This window comes from Taudactylus pleione, unplaced genomic scaffold (assembly GCF_031769625.1).
Source record: "Taudactylus pleione unplaced genomic scaffold, aTauple2 ptg000317l, whole genome shotgun sequence".
Lineage (NCBI taxonomy): Eukaryota > Metazoa > Chordata > Amphibia > Anura > Myobatrachidae > Taudactylus > Taudactylus pleione.
The window spans coordinates 1,506,256-1,524,998 of NW_028284718.1; the positions used below are offsets into that span (position 1 = coordinate 1,506,256).

The window sequence follows — 18,743 nt, forward strand, 5'->3', positions numbered from 1 at the left end:
AGTGGGAGAGTGCTCTCCCCGCTATATCCAGTCAACCTGTACGTTTTATTCTGCAGACCCATTTTAGCCAGAAGTTTATCTCTTTAACATACTCTGCATTATTATTACACCTGGGGACTGGTGGGCTGTATTCCCTTAGGTTACAATGGGAAGCGGACCTGGGGGCCTCAGTCTGATTGGGGTTTTCTGCTGGGGTCCCCTTGCGCTGCCACGGCATTTGCCAGATATCAGCATGTCCAATTTTATCTATTTCATATTGTCTTTTGGACTCCTGTTCAGCTCAGAGAATTTGGCTGGTTGTCTACTGAGTCCTGTCCTTAGTGTGGAGCCTTTGGGACTGATTACTGGCACTTGCTCTGGTACTGCCCTCGTTTCTCCTCATTTTGGTTCCTGGTTGTAGAATGTGTGGGTAGAACAGGGATTAAGATACCACTATCTTACCCTCATGTATGTATTTTTTGACTGGGCCTGACTTTACTTCAACAGTCTTTGTTGGCTGTAGCGGGTCTGTATTGCTTGGATCTGGGAGGCATTGCATGCTCCTACATTTCCCTCTTGGCTGGGTTTGGTTAATGCTATCGTCTTTCACAAGCGATTGATGTACCTCAAAAGGCAATGTTACCGCAATTTGGTAGGTTTTGGGTCCTTTAGTAATCTCTCAGATATGCTCTGGATTCACGCTCCCCCACATCCTAAAATGTCTTTGTCACGTGGGTGTCTCAGCTGCCTCTATTTTGTTTTCTTTCTTGATGTATTTTGATTCGTTTTCTTTCTTGGTGTTGTTTCTCTTTTCTATTTGCATAGTGGTCATGCAGTAGTATGCCCATGTTGATTGTTCCCTATAATTTGTTCTTCTTCATTGAGTTTTATGTTCGTGCTGCTGATTCTGGGCCTGATTCAAAGATTGACGCTAGTGCAATTGCAATCTCTTAAGGAGGGTATCCACTACCCGACAGTGAAAAGACTGAACGATATCGTAATCATTCAGTCGTTCACTACACTGCAGGGTGCCCACACTTAACGATATGTCGTTCAGTGCAGGCACAATCAATCATCTGCAAACATGCTGAACTTGACGACATCGTCAGGTTGACCAGCATGTTTGAACGATGATGTCTAAAAGACCAAATTTTCAAACGATTATCGAACGATTTTATCGTTCAATTGTAAAACTTTATCGTCTAGTGGATACCCCCCATTACAGATTTCAGTTGTTAAAATATGCAAATGCCTTCTAAAGCTTAGCTGAGCATAGGGAAGGATCGGTATGAAATACCGCCGGCCCTCTGGCCGGCAGTTCGAATGCAGGCAGTGGCAGGCCGACAGAAGCAGAGATCCCGGCAGCGGAAGCTCGACAGCGCTGGAAATCCCGATCGTCCGTAGGTAAGTAAACACTAACCTAACCCTCCTTAGGGGTACCTAACCCTAACATGTCCCCCAAGTGCCTAAGCCTACCCCCTCCTTCCCCGCTGCCTAAACCTAAGTCCCCCGGGGGAGGGTGGTGCAGAACCCTAAGTCCCCCCCCTTCAGGTGCCCTAAACCTAACCCTCCATCCCCCCGCGGCTTCTGCTCGCTGCGCCCGGCATCCCTTCGATCAGGATGCCGGGCGCCGGTCTCCTGGCGTGGGGAACATGACAGGCGTCTAGATGTAGACGCCTGTCATTTAACCCTCGCCGGGAAAAAGCAGTCGGGAAGCCGGCTGTCGGGATTAAGACAGCTGGTTTCCCGATTGCATCCCCATAGGGACGCCCACTGCTGCCTTTTCATATCCGTCCGACAACGTACAACAGAGTAAATTTTGGTAACATCGACGCAGATCGGGCAGCCACGCAGCTTGTTAGTCATGTCTGACCTGCCTCAAACACTGTGTCACCCTGACACGCAGCGATCTCTCATGCTGTGATGGAGTTCGCAATGATTAATTTATGCACGTGCATGAAACGGCATTTAAAGGTCAGACACAACCTGCATTTGCCTAGCCACGCCCAGGTACCTCCCCCAAACACTGACATTCACTTTGTGAGTGAATCATCTGTGCGAGCATGATTGCAATAAAACCGCTGCGTGTAAGCAGTGCAGCTTTTGTACATGCGCAATGGCTAACAATTGCTAGATCTGTGTAAATATCGGCATTGCGTAACTCTTAGAATTGGGCCCTCTGTTAACAATTGTCTTGGGTTTTTTTGTACCTTTTTTATTTGTTCTTTCTTATAAATCAATAAACAAATATTCCATTAAAAAAGAATAGTTTAAGTCCAGCCTCCTTGTATGTTTTGTTGCTGACCAACATGTCTTTAGGAAATTTGTTGCACATTTGATATCAAATCTTACCGATGGCTTGTCTAGAAACGACATTACACACACAAAAAAGATACATGCAAAACAGTTTTTGAAGCTATATAATAATTAAGTTTGGCATGCTAGCCACAGTGTTTCAGGAACAGCAGTACAAACACTAGTGCGTAGCATATGATGTACTACAACTAATATCTGTACTAGGGATATGAATAAACAGTGAAAACATTGATGATATGTGACTGATATCGGATTATTTCTTAATTGATAGTGATAGTTCCTTGCTATCTTCCCCCCCCCCACCTCCCCCCTTAACAGTATTTTATCTTTTCACATTGGCTCAGGTGGCAGCCAGCCCCAGACTACCTTTGTCCTCCTACTCCAAAGTGCTGCACAGTGCAGACATCAGACAGGCAGCAGGGGGTTACATGGAGGTGGGACTAATCTGATGCTGATTGGTGAGGTCAGTGGGGTGACTCTTCATCACAGGCAATCCCAGACCCATATTCTGCCTAGCAAGGGTGATGCGAGCAGTGGACAGGTAACCAGCTCCCAGTCAGTGCCTCACAGAAGTGACAGCACAGACTCCGAGTGAAACAGCAGATTTTTTTCAATGTAAAAAGTGATTGATTTATTTTTTTCACAAGGGAAAAATCAATATTTTATTAATGAAAATCTCCATAGTGAAAATATTGAAACAGTCAACGTTTTTTGTTTTTTTTTATTATTCTCATCCCTTATCTGCACCCATAGCTGAATTTAGTAGTGCAAAAGATTAAAATCTCACTTCTCTGTGCTGCTTTTATACTCATAAATCCTACAATATCTGTAACAGTCTCAGAAATCAATCCCCTTTACTACTCTGGGTAGGCTTTTTCAAACTCATTGTGGCATTGTTGATGGGTTGTTTTTTTTACATCTAGTATTTCTTATATTTATTTTTTCTATGACCATGTGCTACTGCCTTCAGGTCCCACATCTGGGACTCTGCTCAATTCTTTCAATTGGTGAAAGATATAAAATGGATATTCAGCTGTATCTTTGACATGCAATGTGCAAGCACTGTTCACAAATGTACTTACATCAAACAGGGTTGAAAAAAGTCAATTTCTATCTATGGGTGCTGGAACCTCCGTAGAGCTGTGATTGATTATTGTTTGTTCTATAGCTTTCATAAGACCAATACTTTTTGTTAAATATGATTGTATTAACAGGTTCTTGGGACTACAGTGGGGGCAAGTTTATCCCCAGTTTTAAAAATCTCTATATGCATCTTTTTTTTTTTTTCTAATTTAATTCGCAATTCATTTACTAACACTATACACGAGTCTCAAATAAATTTTCTACATCTCACCCTCTTTTCTTGCAGCTAAAATAATCAAACCTGTGCCGTCTTAAAAAAAATTAATTCTAATAACATAATACATTATAAAAGTGCTCATTATTGAAACTGGTTGAGAAATTTAACATCCGGACAGTTAGAGACTTTTTGGAACAAGCAAACTTATAAAGGCCTTTAGGGAGACAGAATACCAAGAGGAACTCCTACAACAAGCAATATTGAGAACATTAGAAATTGATCAAGAATCATTGGGGGTGATTTAGTAGTGGATGGAATTGAAAGTTGCACACAGGCAGCTTCGCTACTCCATCCTTGCTATTATGTTAATGCAGCAGGAGGCGTCCCGCATCCTGCATGCATTAATGATTGAAGCTGCATCCATGGACGCAGCATTGAATCATCTGCGTGATCCTTGGCCGGCTGAGTGACCATGGGGACACGCAACTGGCCATCGCAGATGAAGGTAAGAGACCAGGAAATCTCCATTCGCCGACAGATCTTCCCTTCTCCCCAACGGCAATGACATGTCTCTGTTTTTTAAAATGGAGGCCGTCGCCGCCCCTTAACGCTGACAGTCTGCTGCAGCTCTGCATTCAAACACGTAGCACCCGTTTTGCACATGCGCAGAACAGGTCCTGTGCACATGCAGATTCCTGACTATCGGGAATCATCAAATCTTTGATAAATAGTAACAAGTTTTATATATAACGAAGAAAAAGAAGCAAGAAGTCAGTTCTCATACGGTGCACTCTGGTCCCCCTCCAAAAAGAAAATAATTTTTAAATTGATAAAACCAAATTTTATTATCTTTTAAAATGGGTCTCATCACCAATATTATTTATAAATAAGTTGCTAAATTGCCCACTACTTTTGTCTAGTATATAATTGTAGTAATGTACCCAAATGTGTGTATGTGCTAATACACTTACCTAAGTAATGTGACACTACTGCATCTGCTAAAGACAGTGATTTCAATCAGCGCTGAGAGCTTTCAATCCATTATAGGTTATTGTAATTTAAGCACCTAAAAAAAAAAAATCAGTAGAGGTTGAGTCTTCCATACAAAATGTTTGGGACCAGGGGTATTTTGGATAACGGAATATTCCGTATTTTGGAATAATTGCATATCATAATGAAATATCTTGGGAATAGGACCCAAATATACCCCCAGAGTGCATTTGTGTTATATACACCTTATACACACAGCCTGCAGGTAATTTTATACATTATGTTCAGTAATTTTGTGGCTCAAACAAAGTTTGTGTACAGAAATGAAATTAATTTATTTTTCATATACACCAGGGGTGGGGAACCTTTTTTTTTCTGCCGAGGGCCATTTTGATATATATAACATTATTTGCGGGCCTGGTGCAGGTCACGCCCCCTCCATGTAAAGTCACACGGGGGCTAGGCCACAATCGCCAGTGATTACAGCACTGCCCGGATCATCCTGAAGATGCTCCAGGGAGCTGTAAGGGCAGCGGTGTGACCGTCTGAAGCATACTAAGTACGCTCCAGGTGGCACTGCTGCATAGATTCTGGCTGCATGGTACCATTTTAGGCAACCTACTAGACAGATGAGGTTAGCTCAGAAGGCCAGACCAAATGGTTCCGGGGGCCTTATACGGCCACCGGCCTGAGGTTCCCCATCCCTGATATACACCTTATACACACAGCCTGAAGGTAATTTTATACAATATTTTAAATAATGTGTGCCTTAGACAAAGTTTGTGTACATTGACCATCAAAAATCAAAGGTTTCATTATGTGAGTCATGACAAAAAAATTCCGTATTTCGGAATATTCCGTATGTCTGAATATTTGGATAAGGGAGACTCAACCTTTACTCCTTATGGCCCCTATTTACTTCAATCCGCATTTCAAATGCGGATTGTAGTCTGATAATTTCACCTAAATTCGCAATGCGAATTTAAGAATTATCACGAGACTATATTTACATTCTCAAGCAGGGACAGAGCTTGCAAGAAAGCTCTGTCCCTGCAAATCCTCACTCCACACTGCTCACTGTATTTTTCGCAAAAAATAGTGAGAGTGCCTCCACACATGCGCTGACGAGGGCTAGCGTGACCGCCCCCACCCGCGACAAGCCCCCACTTGGCAACCCTGATCTAATATTGAGGAATATCAATGTACAATGTGAATAACACACTGGATATGTGAGGAAATTTGAACAGCGTTAAGGAAGATTTGTATTGCATATATACAGAACATAGGGGTTATCGACAGTGAATTTATCTCATATTATTAATCTTTTTGTTAGACATTTATAACAGTCTTATCAGAGATGACACTTTAACACTATAATCACAACACCATATATTCAGTGTCAACCCATTTACAAAGGGAGATTGTCACTATTCTCTGGGGATATCACTTTCCCGATGTAATAAGCTGCTAAAGTATTATGGGGATTTAATTAGAAATTACTCGCAAATGGATCTGTATTCCCTGATTTTTGGATTATATATAAACCATAGTGCCAAAGAAACATACATGGGTATCATAAGGGGCACCCCTGTTTGAGTGTAACCATTCAAAATTGGAGAAACTGTTACGATGTGCTCTAATCAAACAGTGTTAATCATGAACTGTCACAGTTGCAGAGCTGGGCATGAGTCATCCATATGAGAACTGACTTCTTGCTGATTTTTCTTTGTTATACAGTCAGGTGCATAAATATTGGGACATTGACAGAATTTTCATATTTTGGCCTCTATTCATCACCACAATGGCTTTGAAATGAAACAAACAATATGTGCTTTAACTGCAGACTTTCAGATTTAATTTGAGGGTAATTACATCCAAATCAGGTGAACGGTGTAGGAATTACAACGGTTTCTATATGTGCCTCCCACTTTTTAAGGGGCCAAAAGTAATGGGACTATCAACTCAAAAGCTACTTCATGGACAGGTGTGGGATATTCCCTCGTTATTTCATTATCAATTAAGCAGGTAAAAGGTCTGGAGTTGATTCCAGGTGTAACATTTGCATTTGGAAGCAGTTGCTGTCGACTCTCAATATGAGATCCAAAGAGCTGTCACTATCAGTGAAGCAAGCCATCATTAGGCTGAAAAATCAAAACAAACCCATCAGAGAGATAGCAAAAATATTAGGTGTGGCCAAGTCAACTGTTTGGAACATTCTTAAAAAGAAAGAACGCACCGGAGAGCTCAGCAACACCAAAAGAGCCGGAAGACTACGGAAAACAACTGTGGTGGATGACAGAAGAATTATTTCCCTGGTGAAGAAAAACCCCTTCACAACAGTTGGCCAAATCAAGAACACTCTCCAGGAGGTAGGTGTATATGTGTCAAAGTCAACAATCAAGAGAAGACTTCACAAGAGTGAATATAGAGGTAAACCATTGGTGAGCCTCAAAAACAGGAAGACCAGATTAGAGTTTGCCAAACAACATCTAAAAAAGCCATTACAGTTCTGGAACAACATTCTATGGACAGATGAGACAAAGATCAACTTGTATCAGAGTGATGGGAAGAGAAGAGTATGGAGAAGGAAAGGGACTGCTCATGATCCAAAACATACCACCTTATCAGTGAAGCATGGTGGTGGTAGTGTCATGGCGTGGGCATGTATGGCTGCCAATGGAACTGGTTCCCTTGTATTTATTGATGATGTGACTGCTGACAAAACCAGCAGGATGAATTCTGAAGTGTTTCGGGCAATATTATATGCTCATATTCAGTCAAATGCTTCAGAACTCATTGGACGGTGCTTCACAGTGCAGATGTACAATGACCCGAAGCATACTGCAAAAGCAACCAAAGCGTTTTTTAAGGCTAAAAAGTGGAATGTTATGCAACTGCCAAGTCAATCCCCTGACCTGAATCCGATTGAGCATGCATTTCACTTGATGAAGACAAAACTGAAGGGAAAATGCCCCAAGAACAAGCAGGAACTGAAGACATTTGCAGTAGAGGCCTGGCAGAGCATCACCAGGGATGGAACCCAACGTCTGGTGATGTCTATGCGTTCCAGACTTCAGGCTGTAATTGCCTGCAAAGGATTTGCAACAAAGTATTAAAAAGTGAAAATTAGAATTAGGATTGTTTAGTTTGTCCCATTACTTTGGGCCCCTTAAAAAGTGGAAGGCACATATAGAAACCGTTGTAATTCCTACACCGTTCACCTGATTTGGATGTAATTACCCTCAAATTAAATCTGAAAGTCTGCAGTTAAAGCACATCTTGTTTGTTTCATTTCAAAGCCATTGTGGTGGTGAATAGAGGCCAAAATATGAAAATTCTGTCAATGTTCCAATATTTATGCACCTGACTGTATCTACTTACCTAAGTCAGCAGGTAGCACCTCCGGTATCTAATTGTGTTTAGAGTCCTCTCTCATTTGTTTTAATATATTACAACAGTGGTTCTCAAACTCTGTCCTCAGGACCCCACACAGTTCACTTTTTGCAGGTCACACAGCAGGTGCAGAGGTGTATTCATTACTCACTGACACATTTTAAAAGATCTACAGGTGCAGCTAACTATTTCACTAGTAATTATGTGAGGAGACCTGCAAAACATGCACTGTTTGGGGTCCCGAGGACCGAGTTTGAGAACCTGTGTATTAGAATATCCCTATGATATTATTTGTTAAAGACTGATCTTGGTGCGGGATACTTTCTAAGTTTTATATATGCTGCAGCATTCATGTGAACGCTAATATATAGACAGGACAAAACGTGCCATAATAATTTGGTTTACAGAACATTGAAGAAACAGTTAAGCAATGTAGTCATAGTGTTTCGCTTCATTATTTATTTTATTTTTCTTAAACAGGGTAATCCTTTAAATAGGATTAGAGTATATACAGTACCACCATTTCATAGAGTAGTTTGCTTTAGAAACTGAGCCTGAAGGGAAACATGTTGGCTACATGTACTAAGAACTTTGCAACCTTAGCATAGACAATCTTAAGAATGACAAAAAACCTTTAGTAGTCTAGATCGATTATTTTCATTAAAGCCCTCAGGTTGGTTCTCTTTTGAAATATAATTCTGATGTTCCTCTCCTGTTTTATTTCCTTTACATTAAATAAATTAGTTATTTTGTTGTGCATGTGAACAATAGAGTATTTATGTGCATATACACAGCAATATGTATGAAGTATGGGGAGATTATGAAAAGTGTTGCTGTATTATAAACAAATGATTTATACCTGCAGGCATTAGGTTAATTAGAGTTTCGCTCCTTTGAAATGTAATTTAAAACAAGTCAGATTGTTTTGTAAGATGTATGCATACATTTTAATATACAAATAAATATATATGCAATTAAAAATTGTTATAGTGTTCAACATATTTACCTATGAGTGCTCTGTGATACTGGGTGCAATTTATATAGTGGACAATCCTATACTATTTTATTTCTGTCTGTTAAAGTGATAACGATAACGCATTAAGGATATGAATGGGTCTGCAGTTCAAACAGATAGTTGGATTAATATTGAGACTCTATTGGAAACTCTTCAATACCATTTTTTACATGTGATGGAAACTAAAAGGGTCTCTGTGTTCTGCAAGTCATCTACTGGCTTGTTTTTTGACCGTAGTAACATTTGTGTTCCATATTCATCTCCTTTTAATTCTACCTGCTTATCTGACACTGCAAATACTCTATCTTCATTGAGATTATTTTAACTACTATGTTGAATATGAGACTGTAAGGTCCTTTGTGAAACATACTGTGTAAAATAACTGACTCACTACACTGGTATCCAGTGTGACTTATTAAAATAATTGGCAGGAGAAATCAATAAAAAGCACACAGTAGATTTTTAACACAAACACATATTCTTTACTATTATAAAATAAAAACATGTAACGCACAATTGAAATATGCAGTATTAATACTGTCCTTATTCCCTATGATATGTGGAGAGGACAACCAGAACATTTGAATGCAAATTTAGGGAGCATAGACTGAACATCCCTTAAGAAAAATGACAAACCACAATGTATCATGATAGTTTGCTATCCATCACAAAAAGTAGCATGGAAGGTTTATCGCTGACAATAGTGGAAAGTTTTGAAAAAAAACAAAAAGGAGAGGTAAACCGTTTAAGAAACTCTGCTTAGTAGAGGTAGCCTGGATCTTTAAGTTTGGTACATTTGCCCCTATGGGTCTCAATGCGGCGGTAGACTATTGCTGCATGGACTAACTATGGAATAATTCTTTATTAAAATGTTTTATATTTAGGTATATATTTTTTTTTTGTTTACATATGTGAACAAACTTATATATTTTTAATTGGAGTTTGGAGGCTTCTTTTAATTTATGGGATAAAAACAAGGTTGCTGTCTAAATATTTACCATTATGCTGAATGTTAATGGAAACCTCTAAGATTAGCAAGTAATTCCGCAAGAGCTTAATCCAGTGGTTCCCAAACTCTGCACTATGGCACCCTAGGCTGCCTCGGGACACTTGCAAGGGTGCCTCAGGTTGGTTGTCCAGCACCAAATAAATATATTTTGGTCAGTGTAATGTAAATATGTGGACAAAAAGAAGCGCAAATTGTCCACCACCACATTACTGAACCTAAGGATGACAGGTAAGCACAATTTTCTTCACTTTACTACATTTTTTCTGAACTTTTCAATAACAAACGTTTGGCTTAGGGGTGCCATGAAAACAATGCTGATACTTTAGGGCGCTTTGATTCAAAAATGTTTGGGAACCACTGGCTTAATCTAGCCATCAAGAGGACACAAGCCAAACCTTGTCTTTTTTTAAACTATTTAAACACAGTGCAGCTAGAAATGCAATGTCTTGAAACAGTCCTAAGCCATAGAATGAAACACATCAATGCTTATTCCCATGCTTTCAGGGGCGTATTTATAATGGATGCTGGGTGTTCGGTGCACACGGGCCCCCGGGTCCAGGGGGGCCCACACCGCACAGCCTGCACCCATACTTTTTTTTATATATATATATATATATATATATATATATATATAAACAGTAGTAGTCCGGCACTCTGAATCATAAAATTGTTACTTAGCTAGTTGCCCCCACTGTAGTGGGGAATATGTAGATCGTAGCGTGCGGCACTCCATGCATCCATAAGCGACCAAACAGGCAGCTTTCAGGTGTTAACGTTTCAATGCTTTATCGCATTTTCGTCAGAACAGTAACTGTTACAGTTACTGTTCTGACGAAAATGCGATAAAGCATTGAAACGTTAACACCTGAAAGCTGCCTGTTTGGTCGTTTATGGATGCATGGAGTGCCGCACGCTACGATCTATATATATATATATATATATATATATATATATATATATATATATATATATATATATATATATATATTAGATATAGTCCTCTCTGGTGCCCTATGGAGTAGCGCTGCCGAAAATGCCTGGAAAATGGCCGTTACGGCTATTTTCCTGGCGTTTTATGCATGCTCAGAAGAGTGCCTGGAGTCTACCGCTGCTATCAGTTCGTTGACTGCAACCGGGGAGAGAGGAAGGGGCCCCGGACAGGGGGTGAACAAGGGCCCCCTCCTCTCTTAATACGCCCCTGCATGCTTTTATTACAGGTTGAGTCTCCCATATCCAAAATGCTTGGGACCAAGGGTATTTTGGATATCGGAATATTCCGTATTTTGGAATAATTGCATAAGATATTTATATTTCTTAGGAATAGGGCCTAAATCTAAACACAGAATGCATTTATGATTCATGTACACCTTATACACACAGCCTGAAGGTAATTTTAGACAATATTTTCAATAATTTTGTAGCTCAAACAAAGTTTGTGTAAATACATGAAATTAATTTATCTGTCTTATACACCTTATACACACAGCCTATAGGTCATTTTATACTTTATTTTTAATAATTTTGTGCCTTAAACAAAGTTTGTGTACATTAAACCATCAAAAATCAAAGGTTTCACTATCTCAGTCATGCTAAAAATATTCCGTATTTCGGAATATTTGGATATGGGAGACTCAACCTGTACTTGCATTTTCTAACTACGGGTTGTTTGGTACAAGATGGATACTTGACCCATAAATGCACAGAATGGTTCAGGGTACATCTGCAATTACGGAGAAGCTGTATCACTCAACCAGTTTACCTTACCTTGGATAACAAGTTTTGTGATCATAATCTAGATCTAGAGATTCCAACATGATAAAGAACTCTGATCCTGGAACAGGATTATGGATACAACTATAGTTCCCTATGGTGTATCAGAAACCACATACAACTTTCCATGGAGATGAGTTCCAGGAACTAAACCTTCACTGTTTTCGACCAGTGATTACCAACTACTGCCTATATCCTCTTCTATTGCTGTCAAATGACTATTATGGTCATTGCCATGATCAAGATGATATTGGGATCCATGAAATACAGATATATTACAAAGAAAAAATAAAGGTTGCTCTGAGAATTTGATCAGTCGCTGATTTGTAGTAAAAAGCAAACCATACTCTAATCTGCTAGTTATATATGCCGTTTTCATACTAATTTGGGAGGTATATATGAAGCTACCATATTTTGTATACTACCATAACTTGAGTCAACAACACTATTAGATTAGAATGCCAGGTTACTGTATTGAACCTATGAAAGTCTGGGTACACACTTCTTGTGTCGATGAGCAATATATCGTGAGTATATCGGCGCGTGTGTGTACACCCGATATGTCTCTGAAGGACATTGTTCACAGACATATAAAGTCAGCCCTGCTAAAAAGAAATAGAAGTTGATATAGAGGTGCTCTTCAACTCTCAAATCCTTGTCTTTCCAAAGGAAATCTATTCTAATATTGTTGGGATCAAATCAACAAATATACATAGGATAACAGAAGTAGCCATTTGTTACACAGTTTGAAATATGAATAAATACTTTTAAACCACACATTTTTTTTCTTTCTCCCTCCCTTTTTCTAATTGAATTTAATAAAGTAACACATTTTCTACTTCAGGGTCCATAGGGTATCCACAGGATACATTGGGGTATAGGTGTGACGTCAGTCATCGGGCACCATAGAGTTAAGCTTTCAGCCTCCCAGGATGCACTAGGGTCCCCCTCCTATACCCCGCCCCCGAGCCAAGGCACCTCAGTTTAGTTTGGTGCCCGGCCGGAGTCGGGTGCACCTGTTGGAGTGGGGGCTAAGAAGAGCCCCTGAAGTTTTCTGCATGCAGCTGTGGCTGCACATCTGGAAGTACAGCATGGACAGTCAGTCCTGACGTCCATGCTGTCTTCCCTACACCCCCGCCGGTACCAGAATGCCGGTACCAGAACGCCGGTACCGATCCGGGGATGCTGGTGACCCCAGATGTTCCGGACCATGGCCGGAATCAAGGGGGACAGCAAGGTAAGCAGCGGGGTCCCGCGGTGGGTCCCCGCTGTTACATGGTCCAGAGTCCCCAGGCAGGGGGCTCCCTGGGGACTGGCTGCAGCGTGGAGCCAGGTATATAACCTGCGCTTCCACTACCCCCCTGGAACAGCGGACCGCAGCAGAGCGGTAGCGCTGCGGCGTCCCGGGGGTTAAATGCATGCCAGGGGAGCACGCCTTCGCTGTCTCACAGCCGGCGCCTCCCCCGCTGCACACAGCCCTCTCTGCAACACGCCGACTGGCCCTGTGGCAGCGCTCCTCCCCCAGGCCAGCCTCCTATCTGCTCCTCGGCGGCCATCTTCAAGAACGCATGGTGAACGCTGCTGGAAGTCTGGACGGAGGCATCGTGGTCTGGGTCCCCCCGCATACCTCTCCTCTGCTGTGGTCAGGTCTGTGTATGCAGCGCTGTGTCCTACCAGACTCTGTGTCTGTGTTGTTGATTAATCAGCGCTGGTTAGTGCAGGAATGGAGTTTCTTTGCATTGTATGTGACTGTGCTAGCACTGCTGCCTGTACTTTTCTTTTCTGACTGTCAGCCTTATTACTGTCCCTGTTCTTTCTGCTAAAGCCCTTGCGGTGCGGTGCTGCAGGGTGGTCTCTCGCCTTTTTCAAACAATCGGTGAGAGGGGTCACATACTTTCTACCAAAATGTCTGAAAGTGACTTTCCTCTCCGGCTACAGTGTACTACGTGTAAAGTACCTTTAGCGGAGGGGGAGGGTAGCGCGGAGGGCCTCTGCCGGCAGTATTTGTCAATGGCGCGGCCTATTACGGTTACAGCACCGGTACAGGAGCCGCCCTGGGCTTGTTTCGCTCAGGCGCTTACAACCTTAGTGGGCCAGTTAGCTCCGCAGCCCGCGTTTACGCAGATGGGTTTGTCCAAGCAATCAGTGGTGTCGTCACCCATGCAGGGTTTCCCAAGACAATTGGTGGTACCCCGCAGTCTCCCTATTTCCCCTCTCCCGGTTTCTCAGGAGCCGGCGTGGGTTAACTCCCTGACGAGTTCTGTACAGCACTTGTCGGATGTGTTGCAGGGGGAGGCTGTGATGCGGCCACATAAACGGCCGGTGGCGTCTCTGTCGGCTCCTTATGAGGATGACGAAGGGACGTCTGATGATGGGGAGATTCTGGATCCTTACGTTCAGGAACCTCTCCATACTAAGGACGCAGACGCTAGGTCCAAGGTGTATATTCCTGGACTTATTCGGGCAGTCCGCACAGCCTTGGTGATTGAGGACGAAGTTCCCCCAGCAGCTAAATCAAAGTATGCCTTTTTTAAGGATGTGAAGGGTGACTCCAGTGTCTTTCCTCTTTCGGGTCAGTTGGTGGACCATTTAGAGGAGGCGTGGAAACAGCCTGGCAAGCGATACCAGCCGCAGAGGCGCCTGGCGGTGGCTTATCCGTTCGCGGATAATTATTTTGCTAAGTGGGAATCCCCTCCACAGGTGGATTCTCATGTGACACGTCTTGTCCGTAGTGCCACATTACCAATGCCATCCATGTCCTCCCTTAAGGATGCTACGGAACGCAAGGTGGAGATCTGCCTGAAGTCCCCTTACTCCCTTGCGGGGGGGGGAGCGTGGCCGGCTATGGCCATTTGCTGGGTTGCCAGAGCTATGGAGCGCTGGGCGGATTCGTTGGAGGCGTCCTTCGATTCCGGCTGAGCAGGCGGAGTTGATTGGTAATCTCCGTGATTCGGCCACTTATATCAACGAGGCGGCCTTAGACATTAGTACCCTGGTGTCTCGAATTTCTTCAGCAGCGGTTGCTGCTCGTCGCACCTTGTGGTTGCGATCCTGGAAGGCGGACGCTGATTCCAAAAAGGGTTTGGAGGCGTTGCCCTTTAACGGAAAAGTTCTCTTCTGTCCAGATCTGGACAAGATTGTAGCCACACTGGTGGCAGCCAAATCGGCATGTCTCCCGTCGGCCGCTGTTCCTTCTGGTTCAGAACCATCGTCCTTTCGGTCTTATAGGGCCCAGGGCAGGCCCAAACCACAGTCCTTTCCCCGACAGGCTGGTCCCAAGAAATCGGCCAAGCCCCGGAAGCAGGCATGGAGTACCAGACTTCCGGCCCCTAAGCCAGATGACAAGCCTGCAGCCTGACGGTCCGGGCCTCCCTTTGGGGGATCCCAAAGTGGGAGGCCGCCTGCTGCAGTTCGCCCGGTGTTGGTCGGTCACCACGACAGACACTTGGGTTCTCGTGGTGGTCTCCCACGGGTACGCCCTCTCTTTCCGGCACACACCCCCGGCTCGATTATTTTCACCACGGGTCTACAATCAGACCAGAACAAGGCCACGGAGCTGCGGAAGGTCTTGCACACTATGCTCCAGGCTGGAGTTATAGTGCCTGTTCCATTTTCCCAGAGGGGCCAGGGTTTCTATTCCAATCTCTTTTGGGTGCAGAAACCCAGTGGGTCGTATCGTCCGATTCTCAACCTCAAAGCTCTCAACAAGTCTTTGCGGGTGCCGAAGTTTCGGATGGAGACCCTACGGTCCATCATTCTGGCGCTGGAACCTGGGGACTACATGGTGTCATTGGACATACATGACGCTTACCTGCATGTCCCTATTCTTTTGTGCCATCAACAGTTCCTCAGGTTTGCAATCCGCAGCACCCACTTTCAGTTTCGGGCATTACCTTTTGGCCTGGCGACAGCACCGCGTGTGTTCACCAAGGTGATGGCGGTTATGGCGGCTTCTCTGCGGCTGCAGGGAGTCCGCATGTTGCCGTACTTGGACGACCTTTTATTAGTGGCAGGATCTCCGGAGCTCCTTCTGCGCCACTTGGACTTGACCATTGCGCTACTGCAACGGCACTGCTGGTTAATAAACTGGCAGAAGTCCACTCTAATCCCGTCTCGGCGGATTCTGCACCTCGGAGCCTTATTGGACTCGGGACAGCAAAGAATCTTTGTGACGGGGAAAAGATCTCTGCTTTACAGTCGAGGGTGCGCAGTTGTCTGCACAGCCGCCGGGTGTCTCTACACTCGGCGATGAGGTTACTGGGCTCCATGGTGTCGGTGTTCGACATGGTGGAATATGCACAGTTTCACTCCAGACCTCTGCAGCACCTGATCCTGTTCAAGTGGAACGGGCTGCCTCAGTCTCTAAAATCCCAGACGATAGTGCTCACCTCGGTGGTTCGCCTGTCCCTTGCCTGGTGGTTGCAGACGACCCATCTCAACAAGGGACGTCCGTTCTGGGTACCAAATTGGGTCCTGTTGACAACGGACGCCAGTCTTCGGGGCTGGGGAGCAGTTTCGGGTCCACACTTGTTCCAGGGCAGGTGGACTCCGACAGAAGCGGAGCTTCCAATAAATATCTTGGAACTCCGTGCGGTCTTCAGCAAGTTGCCGGTGTACAGGTCTCGCACAAGAGACGAAAAGGCGTCTCTGGTGGATGCTCTGTCCGTCCGGTGGACGTTCCGGTTCGCTTACCTGTTTCCTCCAGTTTCCCTTCTGCCACGGGTAATCCGGAAATTCAAACAGGAAGGAGGGACGCTCCTGTTGATAGCTCCCGCGTGGATCAGACGACACTGGTTCTCAGACCTTCAGGGTCTGTCCGTGGACAGTCCTCTGCGGTTGCCACTACGACCGGACCTTCTGTCGCAGGGTCCTTGTCTTCACCCGGACCTGACTCGGCTGTCTTTGACGGCGTGGCTGTTGAGACAGCCATGTTGAGGTCCAGGGGGTTTTCCAGCTCTGTAGTGCGTACCATGTTACGAGCTCGGAAACCGTCTTCCGCGAGGATATACCATCGCGTGTGGCATACGTTCTTCCAGTGGTGTCGACCGAGAGGTTATGCACCGCGGGAGTTTCGTCTGTCTTGGATACTCGCCTTCCTACAAGCGGGACTAGATCATGGGCTTCGCCTTGCTTCTTTGAAGGTACAGGTTTCGGCCCTGTCTTGTCTGGTTTCACCGTAGGATTGCTAAAATCCCGGATGTGCGCACCTTTATGCAAGGTGTTCTCCGCATTCAGCCACCCTTTGTTCCACCTGTGGCGCCTTGGGATTTAGCTGTGGTCCTGAGGGCTCTCCAGGGACCTCCGTTTGAACCACTGGGCTCAGTGGATCTTAAATGGCTAACAGCTAAGACAGCTAAGTTTTCCTTCTGGCCATTGCTTCGGCCAGATGTGTTTCTGATTTAGGGGCTCTTTCTTGTAGACCCCCTTTCTTGATTTTTCATGGGAACAGGGCAGTGCTCCGCACTCTGCCTGAGTTTCTTCCCAAAGTTGTTTCCCAGTTTCATGTTAACGAGGAAATAGTTGTTCCGGCCTTTAACTCACCTGGCCTTTCAGTGAGTGAGGCCACTTTGGATGTTGTGCGGGCCTTAAGGACTTATGTTGACCGCACTTCTTCGTTTAGGAAGTCGGACGCCTTGTTTGTCCTTTATGGCTTCCGTAAAAAGGGTTGGCCTGCTTCAAAGCAAACTTTGGCAGCCTGGATCCGTATGGCTATTTCTGAAGCTTATCTTCATGAAGGTCTGCCGGTTCCTCCTCCTTTGAAGGCTCATTCCACTAGGTCTGTGGGTCCTTCGTGGGCAGCTCGACGTGGTGCCTCTGCAGTCCAGATCTGCAAGGCTGCTACATGGTCCTCTGTCCATACCTTCGTGAGGTATTACAGGTTTGACACCTTCGCCTCTCAGGATGCTTCCTTTGGGCGGCGGATTCTCCTTTCAGCACAGGAGCATCCCCACCCTTAAAGGATACTGCTTTGGGACATCCCCAAGGTATCCTGTGGATACCCTATGGACCCTGAAGTAGAAAATATGAGATATGGTAAGAACTTACCTTTGTTATCTCTATTTCTACGAAGTCCATAGGGTTCCACAGGACTCCCGCCCTATCGCACCTGTGCTGCAGATGGGCTTTGTTCTGGTCACCGGTTTTTCCGTCTCCCTCTGGTGAGAGTGTGATTCTTGTGTGTATCCAGATCTTCTTTCTCTCTCTTCCTTCTCCTCCGGCCTATGGCTTGGTAACTAACTGTGGTGCCTTGGCTCGGGGGCGGGGTATAGGAGGGGGACCGTAGTGCATCCTGGGAGGCTGAAAGCTTAACTCTATGGTGCCCGATGACTGACGTCACACCTATACCCCAAGGTATCCTGTGGAACCCTATGGACTTCGTAGAAATAGAGATAACAAAGGTAAGTTCTTACCATATCTCATATTTTTTTATGCATTTGTTTTTTAAAACAATTTTTTCATTATTGAAGAATGAAATTACAAATAGAGTACATTGTAAACAAATGGTATATTACATAGTATAAATACAGAACAATAAAGAACGTGTATATGGATCAGTAGCTAAAAAGGTTGTAAGAGGAGATTTCCCTGGATCCAAAACTAAAGATATGAACCGCAGTCCCTATGAACCAATGCCAATTAGAAGGCGGCTGCAAGTCAATGACAATCGGAGGTGAAAGCTGTGGGAAAGTTAATTGGGAGATCTTGAGCACATACACAGGTTTCATATCCTACCAGACCCACAGCACCCCTTTACCAGCCTACCCCTCTCCATCCATTTAACCAACTCTGACTTCTTTTTCCCCTGTATCTGAGATTGAGTCATGGCGCTCATCCGGTCTCCCCCTCCACTTCCCCTCTTGACCCTATCCCTTTTCCCCCATTCTTAAAAAACCTTACCTTGATCCTAACACTCCAACTACCGACCCATCTCTCTTCTACCTTTTGCCTCCAAACTCCTTGAGCATATTGTT

At 44.3% G+C, this 18,743-nt stretch overlaps 1 protein-coding gene across 3 annotated transcripts in view; it reads left to right on the forward strand.

Annotated features, from left to right (window-relative positions):
- PABPC1L (poly(A) binding protein cytoplasmic 1 like) overlaps nt 1-18,743 on the forward strand; it is a 164,253-nt gene that overhangs the window by 135,685 nt on the left and 9,825 nt on the right. The window lies entirely within an intron of this gene.